Source organism: Salmo salar, chromosome 11 (assembly GCF_965601325.2).
Source record: "Salmo salar chromosome 11, fSalSal1, whole genome shotgun sequence".
NCBI lineage: Eukaryota > Metazoa > Chordata > Actinopteri > Salmoniformes > Salmonidae > Salmo > Salmo salar.
The window spans coordinates 86,875,676-86,890,492 of NC_138301.1; the positions used below are offsets into that span (position 1 = coordinate 86,875,676).

At 40.5% G+C, this 14,817-nt stretch overlaps 1 protein-coding gene and 1 non-coding gene across 2 annotated transcripts in view; both read right to left on the minus strand.

Moving 5' to 3' along the window:
• LOC106563053 (GDNF family receptor alpha-2) overlaps positions 1-14,817 on the minus strand; it is an 89,634-nt gene that overhangs the window by 38,399 nt on the left and 36,418 nt on the right. The gene's annotated exons all lie outside the window — the stretch shown is intronic.
• Positions 5,875-5,950, minus strand: trnae-uuc (transfer RNA glutamic acid (anticodon UUC)). Its single transcript has one exon. It is a non-coding gene; the product is annotated as a tRNA-Glu (tRNA).

A 14,817-nucleotide genomic window follows, 5' to 3' on the forward strand; every position in this document is an offset into this window, starting at 1 on the left:
GTCTGCTGAAACTTTTGAGGCCTACTTTGATTTACATGGGCACCCTACTCTGCACTGGGGCATTTTTCTGAGCAGACTTCTTTCCTACTGCTTTTTTCATCCTTTCACTTAACATTGTGCCATGTATGGTTTTGAATTTCTACCAAACATACTCCACTTCGTTTAGTACACTTGGATTTACTATTTTTTTACTCTCCCACTACCCGGTATAGCGCTTGCCTCCCTCCCGGCTTCCACCACCCTGTACTGGAAACTACATAACCTCCAAGGTGCTTCTCTCTTGGCTATCATACTGGTAACATGGCCTCCGTTGCGTTGTTGTTTTGATGGGCCCCAGCATTTAATCGCATTAAGTAAGTCACTGCTCTCTCCTTGCTGTTGTTAGGCTGGTGAGTTTTGTGCCTTGGGTGTATTTATATGCTGGGTCCTAGTGCTGGCTGTGTTCTAGTCTGTGGTTGGGTTCTGGTTTGCTACCTATATCTGTGGTGATCCTACAAACTGTGTTATTCCATCTAACTAACTATCAATCTGTGTTGATTGACATTTAGCTGATTCCTCACCAACCTATTTTATTTGTGTGAATTTTAACAGACTTTTTGAAATAACTGATCTCTTCGAAATAACTTCTAACACGGAACCCAAACCGGCGCCATCGTGGGTGACTGAAAGACGAATGAGGTCAGTGGCGGCAATGCACCTAATTTATGAAAGTTGCCAATCGCAATATAAAGTCAAGAGAAAAAAAAGCCTAGAAGGAGGAGAGATGACTAGGTACGATTTGGTTGACCATTTTATTTGTGGATTAATTGTCAGAGTAGAGGACCTTGTGCATTTCAGGTAAAATAACAACTCAATGTTTATATCCCAGGACAAATTAGCTAGCAACAGCAAGCTAGCTAAATAGGACAAATTAGCTAGCAAGTGCAAGCTAGCTAGCTAAATTGCCATAAATGTTTAATGCTTTTCGACCAGTCCCCAAATCAATGTAATTGGTTCAGAGTTTGTTTTGATATTTTAACCTGCGTGTCGTGATCGCTTTTGGTGTGGGAGAACAAAATACATTTATGCACGATGGCGCACGCGAGCAGCTGGTTTGGGTTCCGTGTAAGCCTATTCACAATGATATTGGGCTCAATGGAAACTTGCTGTATGATCAGAGAAATGATTGTCAAAGATTTTCTTTTAGGCTATTTACAGAAAAATAAGTACTGGATGCTTGCTAGCAATAGACAACAGGAAATCCACAGGTGCTGACCAATTTGGACCCTGGTCTGCTTTAAGTGTGCAGTGCCCATCATTGTTGGCTCAATAACCCACATTTTGTTATTTAACATTGTTCTCGGGAAATATTCCAAAAGTATGGAAATCAGCTCTTGTCTTAACATTTGCTAGCTAATGTTACATGTATGATCTGTGTAGTAATATTATTTGAATCAGAAAACCATTTTCATTGCTAGTTATAGCCTAATACAACAGCTATGACAATGTTTGCATTGGTAGTGGTATGAGTTGGGATTATGCAGGTTCTAAACAAAAGACTCCACTTCGCCAGATGATTACATAACCCATCAAGTTAGCCAGATGTGTCTGGGGATGATTACGGTCATCTATTGTATTTCATGAACATGTGTACATGTCTCGACAATAGTGACCCATCCACTTAGCAAGATGTGAGTGGTTTTAGCATTTCCTGTGTATCGGGAAAGAGCCATCTAATAACTATAAAATGTTTGTAAAACATTTCTATCTGGACACTTTCTGTTTTTGATATTGCTACTATGCAAGTAACCAATTCAGTGTACCGTTTACACATTTTATGTGCATGTGACAAATAAACGTAGATTTGATTTGATATAGTGTGTGTTTACCAGAGACGGTAATGTGAAGAACACATGACCTGCACCACAGTCAGATTAGGATATAGACCAAGGACTGCATGAAGTGTATTTTTATCTGGAGTTTTTCCTTATTGTAGGCTACTACTTTTACCACTTTGTCTTGAAATCTTTGGTTGTTTCCTACACTACTCACTCTGTTTAGCACATGGCCTCACATGTGAATCCTTAAAGTGATGCGTGGGGCTAAAGCTTAAGAGGGTGTGAATAATGCTGAATGGGTGTAGAAAAAGAAGAGCACTCCAGTAGGTGTACCAAAACATTCAAGGGCCATTTTCTCAAGTGGGGTTACAAGTTAATCAACTTTCAAAGCAGAATCACTTTACCATTGTTCCTCAACTGCAGTGAATGATATACCATTTTCTAGTCTCTACTTTTATCCAATGTAAAAAACTATTTCAAAGTTTACTACACACACATACATATATATGTATATCTGCATACACACACACTAAATGACCAAAAGTACGTGGACACCTGCTCGTCGAACATTTCATTCCAAAATCATGGGCATTAATATGGAGTTGTTCCCCCTTTGCTGCTATAATAGCCTCCACTCTTCTGGGAAGGCTTCCCAATAGATGTTGGAACATTGCTGCAATTACTTGCTTCCATTCAGCTACAAGAGCATCCGTGAGGTCGGTCACTGATGTTGGGCGATTAGGCCTGGCTCACAGTCGGCGTTCCAATTCATCCCGAAGGTGTTTGATGGGGTTGAGGTCAGGGCTCTGTGCATGCCAGTCAAGTTCTTCCATATCGATCTCGACAACCATTTCTGTATGGACCTCACTTCCCCAAACTGTTGCTACAAAGTTGGAAGCACAGAATCATCTAGAATGTCATTGTATGCTGTATTATTAACATTTCCCTTCACTGGACTGCTATATCATGAAGCGTGATTCATCACTCCAGAGAAGGTGTTTCCACTGCTCCAGAGTCCAATGGCAGTGAGCTTTACACCACTCCAGCTGACGCTTGCTCGGCCATGGAAACCCATTACATGAAGCTCCCGATAAACAGCTCTTGTGCTGACGTTGCTTCCAGAGGCAATTTTAAACTCGGTAGTGAGTGTTGCAACTGAGGACAGATGATTTTAACGAGCAATTGTTTCTCCTCGACGTTTCCACTTCACAATAACACTTACAGTTGACTGGGATGCTCTAGCAGGACAGATATTTGACAAACTGACTTGTTGGAAAGGTGGCATCCTATGACGGTGCCACGTTGACAGTCATTGAGCTCTTCAGTAAGACGATTCTACTGCCAATGTTTTTCTATGGAGATTGCATGACGTTGTGCTCAATTTTATACACCTGTCAGCAACCGGTGTATCTGAAATAGCCAAATCCACAAATTTGAAGGGATGTCCACATACTTTTCTATATATATATATATATATATATATATATATATATATATATATAGTGTGTGTGTGTGTGTGTGTGTGTGTGTGTGTGTGTGTGTGTGTGTGTGTGTGTGTGTGTATATAGATAGTATATTTATGACGGATATACAGGGCGCATTTGAAAAAGACACCTAGGTGTCAATAATTGTCTTCCCTCTTAAAATAAAGGTTAAATAAAAATAAAATGTGTAGGCCTATATTATAGGGTTGTCTTGCGCTCGTCCCAACTCTGTCCAACAGGAAAAACTATCAAAGCATCCCAGTTGAACAAAAAACATCACATCAGCTCTCTTCTGAGAAATATTTATGCATAAACACAAACACAACTGCACACACACACACACACACACACACACACACACACACACACACACACACACACACACACACACACACACACACACACACACACACACACACACACACACTTTCTCTCCCTCTCTTTCACACACATATTTGCATCAGAGCTGTCTATATTGATGCGTCTCAGTGTTTTGGATAAAGAAGTGTGTTCGTTGGTGATTGTCTCTCCGCTGTCCCCTCAAATGTCCTTTGTCACGCACACACACCCCCTCTTTCTCTTTCTCTCTCTGTCACGCTCAGCCTTTCCCTCCAATCGATTGGTAACAGTCTTGTCTAAGACATCCTTTAATGTTCCACTCTTCTTTCTTCCTCTTTCTTCTGCACATGCTATTTAACACTCCTCTATAACATACTCTTATCTTCTGCTCCCTCCCTCCCTCTCTCCCTCCCAATCTGTCTCTCTCTAGCTCTGCATCCTTCTCCCTCTCTTGTTGCCTCATCCCTCTCTCTTTCTCTCTCTCCCTTTCCCATTCTCTCTCTTTGTCTTTCAGCTTTTTCTCTCTCCTGTCTTCCCGCCCGGCTTTCCACTCTCTCTCTCTCTCTCTCTCGCTGTCTCTTTGTCAGTCGCCGATCTCTGCATGGCGAGTGGATAGTGTACTATCTAGGGTTGAGTGGGCATCTTCACATGAGGTCATTATAAATCTAATCAGACTGATAGGATCCTTTTATCTCTGTCTGTAAGCTCATCACCTCACTCTAAACAACAGACACACACACACACACAAGTACATACACTCACACACACACCGGCTTGCACGTACACATATACAAACACACACATTGCGCTGTTGGAGTCTTCTGACATTTAAAGGGGCAATCTGCACTTGCTATATACATTTTTAGACACTTAAAGGGACATTTCGCCCTGGCTCTGCCACTGCATACTATGTTAATAACAAAGTTTTTGTCATAAACATCAAAATGATCCACACCATGCATAATTAGGCTTGTTTTTCACTAACGTTTGTCATCATGCCCGTGTGGTGTTCTGTGCTAATTACAAACAAGCACAAAAAGGAGTTATCTTTCACCGTTCTACATACCGGAGATTAACCACGATGCTGCCAGTGGCTTGCAGCGATGAAGAATGATGCTTACAAAAATGATCAGAGGGATTTGCAGGCTGAACTGACTGGGAATACACTTTGGCGCCAGCTGAGAAGTGATGCGATACCATCGTTTTTTTCCCTTCACAACAAAACTGAATATTCTCGATTAGAGGTAACCTAATGTTTGCTAGCTAGCTACAGTGCTGGATTGAACTCTGAAAGCCATCAGTTTATCATATAGCTATCGTTTGGATACACACTGTCAATCAATTTAGCCTACCCAGACAGCAAAATAGTTGCTATTTTCCCCTTTCCCTACTGTATGACCAAGGCTATAAATTCCTACCACCAACAGAGTTTGCCGTTTTAAGATGTGATTTGCATCTCTGGCGGGTAGCCCCCACTCATAGGACAGCTATAAGCCTTTGGCAGGCTGATTTTGAATCTCTGCCATTTAGCCTCCACTCAGAGGACAGATATAAGCCTTCGGCCAGCCATCTAGCCATGAGTGAATTTGAAAGACAATAGCAAGGAATTTCTGTATTCTCAAATTGGGCCTGCCACCTTCCAGCTAACCACAGCCAGCCAGAGGCTGCAAGCAGTTTTTTTGTTTCTATAAATACCTTACATTTGTTGTAATTTTAATTTGATTCGATTTATTTGCCAATTGTAAAACCACAATACAACCACACATCTGGACATAGTGCATTCAGAAACAGAGGATACCCTTAATCATTTTCAGTTTAAGTTAATTCATGATATGTTGATTAAGCCCCAAAATATCCTACATTTTGCCATTGATTTAATTATTATATTTTCAAGGCAATACAAACGGTTCCTTTCTAGCAATAAAGGATTTTGCTTTGTTAAGAGATGCCACTCCCTAAACTGCCTCACCCACTTGAATAAAACAGTTGATGACTGTCAAAGGCGGGTGGGCTGTGTGAGGGAAAATGTCACATTAACGGCAGGAGCACTGCAGCCTATCGTGGGTACCACGTGAATGAGGCCATGGTCAAAAAATCGACAATTGAAATGTCCATGTTAGGTGTGCTACGCTAGCCAGTCTAATACATTTACATTTTAGTCATTTAGCAGACGCTCTTATCCAGAGCGACTTACAGTAGTGAATGCATACATTTCATACATTTTTTCCCCGTACTGGTCCCCCGTGGGAATCAAACCCACAACCCTGGTGTTGAAAACACCATGCTCTACCAACTGAGCCACACGGGACCAATAGAGAACGATACAATTAGTGAGGTGGTTAAATTGTGTATTTTGTTGTAGGTGGTACAGAATCTGATTCCATCAGTATTTGCTTCCAACCCTTAGCTCTGCACAAGGGGAAGGTAATTTTAGCAAAAATATTTACAAGCTGATGGCTAAGATAGCTCAATTTACAGTAAGCATGACCAGTGGTGTCTATTCATGGATATCATATTTTCCCCCCAAAATTAATTAAAAAAATAAATAAAAATACATACAATTTTATCATTTGTCTCTCTTTATTTAATCATTTTCCTTCAATTCGCAAGAGATTGAATGTATCTCACCGGAGGAAGCATCCGAGCAAGCGAGACAGTGCCCCTCTGTTTCTATGTGTACAGTAGCTCATCTATCTGATGCTATCTGGCCAAACAGAGTATTGACATCATTGCTGCCCATAGAATTAAATGCAAGGGAAGCCAGCAAGCAAGCATTTGGCCTCCCTTGTGAATGGTCCTGGCTCACCTGGCTCCTGGCTCACCCAACAAATTGTAAACGGAAGCCGATTTGGCTTCTCACCAATAACATAAAATCAAAATCATTGACAGAACTTGAATTGTAGCATCTCGTTGTTGTTTGCTTCTTCGTCACCTTTGTCAAACGATGGACATGTTCAGATGTTGCACTGTCATAGATGGATATTGTCCAATCCATAGTTGCTTCTTTCTATTCTTTCAATGAAGTCTGCATTGCTAAAATGTCGGAATCCATAGCCATTTCATTGGGAGGAACTTTGAATTGTGACCAATAATAGTGGAGAATTAACTTAATATACCCACTTTTTACCCTCCTTTGCCAAAGTAATGTTATATGCATTAAGGTTTTTGATATACTGTAGGGTATAATCTGACTCATACTGTCAATCCTGTCAATAGAGAGATCCACACTATGTACAGTAGGTTGTGGCACCTCAGGATCGGTGTCCCCCCGCGGGACAGTTGAGCTAATGCAGGCTAATGTGATTAGCATGAGGTTGTAAGTAACAAGAACATATCCCAGGACATAGACATATCTTATATGGGCCGAAAGCTTAAATTCTTGTTAATCTAACTGCACTGTCCAATTTGCAGTAGCTATTACAGTGAAATAATACCATGCTATTGTTTGAGGAGAGTGCACAGTTATGAACTTGAAAATGTATTAATAAACCAATTAGGCACATTTGGGCAGTCTTGATAAAACATTTAGTTCATTGGATCATTTGGTTCATTGAATGCAATGGTTCATTGGATCAGTCTAGCACTTTGTACATACACTACTGCCATTTAGTGGAAAAAAATCTAAATTGTGCCTAGATTACTGTCCTATATGGCCTTTCTCTTGCATTTCAAAGATGATGGAATGCATGTTTTTTTCTTTGTTTTATCTTTTACCAGATTTAATGTGTTATATTCTCCTACATTCATTTCACATTTCCACAGACTTCAAAGTTTTCCTTCAAATTGTATCAAGAATATACATATCCTTGCTTCAGGTCCTTGGATACAGGCAGTTAGATTTGGGTATGTCATTTTAGATGGGGGAAAAAAGGGTCCAATCCTTAAGAGGATAATTATTAACCCCTACAGAAGAAGTTGAAGAGTCCAACTTCAAAGCAGAATCACATTAGTGGAAACAAATTGTTATCAGAGCAAGCCTGGTTGTAGCTAGATAGTTTTTTTCGTGCATCAGGGACAATTTTAGCATTTTAGCTAACCCTTTTCATAACCTTTAACCTAATTCTCCTAACCTGCCACGTTAATTCTCCTAAACTGCTGCTTAAGTTCTATCCTGCTATGAAAAGTAACTTCTGCTAGTCAAAACCGGCAGATCTGCCATGAGAGCAGTCTGAGTATCCACTGATGCCATTCAGCAACTTCAACAGAAAGTTACCATTCTCGACTAGGAGCAAGAAGAATGGCGAATGCGAATTTTAGAAAAAAAATGCCACAGGCTTTTGGAACTAAAGAACAGTTGTAATTGTTTGTAAACTCAGAAAAAAAAGAAATGTCCCTTTTTCAGGACCTTGTCGTTCAAAGATAATTCGTAAAATTCCAAATAACTTCACAGATCTTCATTGTAAAGGGACTGTTTCCCATGCTTTTTCAATGAACCAGAAACAATTAATGAACATGCACCTGTGGAACGGTCGTTAAGACACTAACAGCTTACAGACGGTAGGCAATTAAGGTCACAGTTATGAAAACTTAGGACACTAAAGAGGCCTTTCTACTGACTCTGAAATATACCACAAGAAAGATGCCCAGGGTCCCTGCTCATCTGTGTGAATGTGCCTTAGGCATGCTGCAAGGAGGCATGAGGACTGCAGATGTGGCCAGGGCAATAAATTGCAATGTCCGTACTGTGAGACGCCTAAGACAGTGCTACAGGGAGACAGGACAGACAGCTGATCATCCTCGCAGTGGCAGACCACGTGTAACAACACCTGCACAGGATCGGTACATCCGAACATCACACCTGCGGGACAGGTACAGGATGGCAACAACAACTGCCCGAGTTATACCAGGAACGCACAATCCCTCCATCAGTGCTCAGACTGTCCGCAATAGGCTGAGAGAGGCTGGACTGAGGGCTTGTAAGCCTGTTGTAAGGAGGGACCAGACAACACTTTTGGACCCCCTTGTGGCCCCCCTAAATGTGGAGTATGAAATCATTTTTACATAACAAATTTTTGCTATCGTTCTTTTTTTACGTTCGTTATTAGACAGTGGCAACGCAGAACACTAATGATTATGAACATGGTCTTTTGCCTGCTAATGCCTGCAATGCAGGGAAGAAAACGATATGACAACAATAACGTCTAATGTAACTGGCCCCTCTAACAGTACAACTGGCCCCAGCTTGGCCCCCCAGTTGAAATGGTCTAGAACCGCCACTGATCCAGATATGACCCTCCGGCATGACAACGCCACCAGCCATACTGCTCGTTCTGTGTGTGATTTCCTGCAAGACAGGAATGTCAGTGTTCTGCCATTTTTATTTTGACCCCCGCTTTGTTTAGGGACACATTATTCCATTTATGTTAGTCACATGTCTGTGGAACTTGTTCAGTTTATGTCTCAGTTGTTGAATCTTGTTATGTTCATACAAATATTTACACATGTTAAGTTTGCTGAAAGTAAATGCAGTTGACAGTGAGAGTATGTTTATTTTTTTGCTGAGTTAATGTATCACCACCCTGATGTATCAGATACCCTGATGAAGACAGCTTCGCTGTCGAAACGTTGGTGATTAAATTTTTGCATCTGAGCTCTTAGAGTGTGCGGCTTTCCTTTATTTTCTAATGTATCACCACCAAACATTTCGAAATACTGAACAAATAATACACTATCGCCACTATTGCCATTGCCACAACCTCTGCTGTTTAAAAAAAAAAAACTTTATTTAACTAGACAAGACAGTTAAGAACAAATTCTTATTTACAATAACGGCCTACCAGGGAACAGTGGGTTAACTGCCTTGTTCAGGGGCAGAATGACAGATTTTTACCTTGTCAGCTCGGGAATTGATCCAGCAACCTTTTGGTTACTGGCCGCAAGGCTACCTGCCGCCCAGGATAAGGCCTGTTTAAAGACCATTCCTCACAGTATGTGTTGATATTCATTAAATGTGTTACACAAATTTTCTCTAATTTTTAAGTAATTTCTTATACTCATGTGTAAGATTATGTGCGATTCAAATGTTCTTTCTTTGTGTATACGAGCCATTCGGAACAACCCAGGATGCCACAGATGAGGGGATTCTGATTCAGGTCATCCGATGGTGGGAGAAGGCGGCGCACAAGGGAGAGGGATCCGCTGCAGTGAGAGTCAACATCAAGTCTCGGACCACCTGTCTCAAAGCCAGCCTCTACACCCAAGCCACAAGACTGTTCCAACAGCTGAATCCTGGACTACGACACACTTACCATTTATTCATATTCTGTACACATTCAAATACAATTTGTCTACCGGACCAATTAAATTGTTACGTCACCTTACTGCACTTGTATTGTTTATATGCTGCTACGGTACTGTACCTTCTGTCACTCACTATGCACATGGGCAAACAATGTCCATACTACTGTCCCTGTAGGCTATTTTTAAAAATCTTATTTGTATTTCTTATTTTCTTTTATCTGCATGCCTCTTGTACTTGATTTAGTTTAGTCTTGTTATATTTTTTTGTATGTTATGCTGTATATTGACTATGTCATTTATTTGATTACTTTGTCACTTTTGTCGCCATTGCATTTTGTGAGAAGCCTGCAAGTACATTTGATTTGTTGTCACCAGTGGATCCACGTGACCAGGACCTTGTATTCTGATATATTTTGCACATAATCATTTACAGTACTTTTCCAAAAACCTTTTTCAAATGGACATAGCATCCAATGAATCTTAAATAATAAAAATCAATAAATATATTTTAAATAAATAAGTGGCGACAGGGAGTAGGCATGACGTTGGCTTGTCGCTGAAAAAGCATCTTGCTTCTGACTTGCATCTGTTGTGTCGCCGGTTGGGAGAAGGGTGGGTGAAAGGCGGGTGGGTTGTGTGAGGGGAAAACGGCATGTTAACTGCAGGAGCACGGCAGCCTATCGCGGGTGCCCCATGAATGAGGCGATGGGCAAAAAGCTGTCGCTCGGCACTTGACCACTCTGGAAGGATGCCTGCCTCCCGAGTGATCATTGCTAACTGGGTATGCCATGGTAGCTACCAGTTTAGCAGTGATTAACTTTAGCAGAGTAAACATCTATGACTAACATTAGCTAATGTAAGCTAGTTAACGTTAGCAAATAAGAGCAGCTAAATCTGGTATCCATCGATTACACTCTTGTCTGGAAAACACTACGTTACTAAAAATAGAGTTGCCGATATAGCTAACTCACTCTCTGTGTGTTGGTAGCAATGATAAATGTGTATAAATAATCTATGGTTGGTTAGTTAGTTTATTCTCAGTTGGCTAGCAATCTTGCTGCCAGTTGTTGTTCTCCAGTGGCTAGCTAGCTAAAATTGGCCCTTTCCTAAATTAGCCATGGCTGGAGATGGGGATTTGGACATGTGGTTTTACTTAATTCTTCGTACTGGCCAACAATTATAACAGCGATTCTGATCCAAACTTAAATTCATACAGTTCAAAATGTAGCTAGATGTAGTAGGCTAATGTTAACTAGCTTGCTCATCGAAAGCATGTTAGGCTAACGAACAAGTGTTTTTGCCATGTAACCTATGACAACAAACTAAAAGTGTGTACTGTATGACAAAGTCATAGACCGATTTGGCAACAGGAAAGAGAGGAGGATGGCATTAGCGTTTCTCTACAAGTAGGGTGAGTCAACATGTTTTTTGTACTTACACACACACACATCAGTAACATGGACAGCCACATATTTCTCCGGTGTTCTAAATCAATAATTGTTTAGTAGTCCAAAAATGTCAGAAACATTAACTTGATTGACCATGCTGTAGGTCATGTAACTGTTTTTTTCATTCAATTTACTTTGTGGACTCCACTGGACAGATGTTGCTCCCCGGTTTTGTGACGAAACAAAGGTGTGGGTGAATTTATTCTGCTACTGTGTCTTCTTATTGTCTCTGCCTTAGGACTATATGTCACGACGCCAAGGCATATGAACTAACAGGTTACAGAGCAAACGACGCAATTATCACAACACAGGTTGTAATATGGCTTTTTTTTCTGGCTTCCCCAGTGATTTTACCCACGCACTGCTACTGAGCATGACATAAAGATGAATTGGGTAATGTTTGCATGGGTTTGTGTTATGTGGTTAGAGGTAGTCTGAGGACCACAGAGTACCTTACAGACCACGTAATCAATTTAGGCTACCACTTTTCTCTATTTACCTTTTCTCTTTGGAAAACTCAGGTTATCTGTAATCCTTCCAGTGTGCTGCTGAAATATACCACAAAGTAGCTGCATTCTGGGTACATGAGCATGAGGTACACTGAAAAGTATAAAATCAAGACTACAACAGTAATTACACAACCACCTAATTGTTTTATCTCTGCAGATTCTCAAAACACAACACAAAGACATTATTTCAACAACAACAAAAAACCTGCCAAGGATTACTATTGACAAGAATGACCTGTCAAAGTCAATGGAGGGGGGGGGGGGGGGGGGGTGAATCCTATCTTGCATCATACCTATAATTTTGCGAGATTTAAAATGCATCCAACTGACATAATCATTTAAAATGTCAACCCTCGTCAATTGAAATTATTTACATTTCCTGGTGTTACACGTTTGCTAACAAGTTACAAACGTGAAAGCTTGGCACATAGCAAGTTAACAAGCACCAGGCTAACTAGCTAGCCAACGCCAGTCATGTGCTAACGTTTTCTGGTAAACCGTATTATTTCATAGTTTTGATGTCTTCACTATAATTCTACAATGTAGAAAATAGTAAAAATAAAGAAGTTAACCTGTTTGGGATAGGGGGCAGTATTTTCACGGCCGGATAAAAACGTACCCGAATTAATCTGGTTACTACTCCTGCCCATAAACTAGAATATGCATATAATTAGTATATTTGGATAGAAAACACTCTAAAGTTTCTAAAACTGTTTGAATGGTGTCTGTGAGTATAACAGAACTCATATGGCAGGCCAAAACCTGAGAAGATTCTATACAGGAAGTGCCCTGTCTGACAATTTGTCAGCCTTCTAGGGCATCTCTATCAAAAATACAGCATCTCTGCTGTAACGTGACATTTTCTAAGGCTTTCATTGGCTCTCAGAAGGCGCCAGAAAGTGGAATGAGAGCACTCCAGTCTCTGGGCGAAACAGCAGGGGTTTTTGTGAGTGGACCTTCTGAGAACAATGACACTGGAGCGTGCATGCACGAGACGACTCCATTTTTTTCTTTCAGTGTTTGAACGAATACAACGCCCGGTTGGAATATTATCGTTATTTTACGAGAAAAATAGCATTAAAATGTATTCTAAACAGCGTTTGACATGCTTCGAAGTACGGTAATGGAATATTTAGAATTTTTTGTCACGAAATGCGCTGGCGCGTCACCCTTCGGATAGTGACTTGAACGCACGAACAAAACTGAGGATATTTGGATATACTATGGATTATTTTGAACCAAAACAACATTTGTTGCTGAAGTAGAAGTCCTGGGAGTGCATTCTGATGAAGAACAGCAAAGGTAATCCAATTTTTCTTATAGTAAATCTGAGTTTGGTGAGGGCCAAACTTGGTGGGTGTCAAATTAGCTAGCCGTGATGGCCGGGCTATGTACTCAGAATATTGCAAAATGTGCTTTCACCGAAAAAGCTATTTTAAAATCCGACACCGCTATTGCATAAAGGAGTTCTGTATCTATAATTCTTAAAATAATTGTTATGTATTTTGTGAACGTTAATCATGAGTAATTTAGTAAATCCACCGGAAGTTTTCGGTGGGTATGCTAGGTCTGAACAAAACATGCTAATGTAAAAAGCTGGTTTTTTATATAAATATGAACTTCATTGAACAAAACATGCATATATTGTATAACATAATTTCCTAGGAGTGTCATCTGATGAAGATCATCAAAGGTTAGTGCTGCATTTAGCTGTGGTTTTGGTTTTTGTGACATATATGCTAGCTTAAAAAATGGCTGTGTGATTATTTCTGGCTGGGTACTCTCCTGACATAATCTAATGTTTTGCTTTCGCTGTAAAGCCTTTATGAAATCGGACAATGTGGTTGGATTAATGAGAGTCTTCTCTTTCAAATGGTGTAAAATAGTCATATGTTTGAGAAATTGAAATTATAGCATTTTTAAGGTTTTTCGTATTTCGCGCCAGGTGCTACCATTGGATATTGGTGAGGCGTTCCGCTAGCGGAACGTCTGTCCATAAGAGGTTTTAAATTAATAATATCTATCCATTGATTCTTGAAGAATATAACTTATAGATGCCCCATGAGCTTAGTTGAACAGTCATACCCTGTCAGAACCCAAAATATGTTTGTTTTACTCCATTGTTTGTAAAACAGTGTGAATGTGAACACACTTTATAGTCTCAAAACATGTTTACAACTATAATTGTGATATGATTGATGGTCAGTCCTTGTATCCATAGCTCTGACCATGACTTTGAAAATGGTTACATTTCTTCAGCCCCATCCCTCAGCTGTTTACCAAATCAGTGGCAGGGTGTCTGCTTTGTTATTGTTTGAACTGCAGATTGCCGCTTTAAGGGCCCAATGCAATCTGTAGCTCTGAAGATCCTCTTTATAACGCGACTGACAATTATCGGCAATGCTCCCACGGTTGCAAAGACTGCATTCCCAGCATATGTCAGTTCAATCGAAACGTACGTTTACATTTTAACGTGGATCTTCTGCGATACGGATTGAATCCAGCCCAAAAGGCTCAGGAGTCTGTGTGAAATATCGAAACAGAGAGAGAGTTCAAATGAAGTATGATCAATCGTCAGATAGCGTGTTTATCTTTGATGAACTGAGAGGGAATTCACAAATTATATAAAATATAAACACTCTCTCTCTTCCACATATACCAAGAAATGGTGGAATGTGTGTGTGTGTGTGTGTGGTGGATGTTATTTCTTCTATAGTGAAGCTCGTATGTCTCCTAGAGAAGCTGCAGATGACTTCTCAGTGCTTTAAATAATGAGAAATGTGAACTGGCGCAAAAGGAAATTGGAAAGAAAATAGCTTTTCATGCGGGGATGGAGGATAGTTTCAGTTACACACACACACACACACACGCACACACACGCACACACACGCACACACACGCACACACACACACACACACACACACACACACACACACACACACACACACACACACACACACACACACACACACACACACA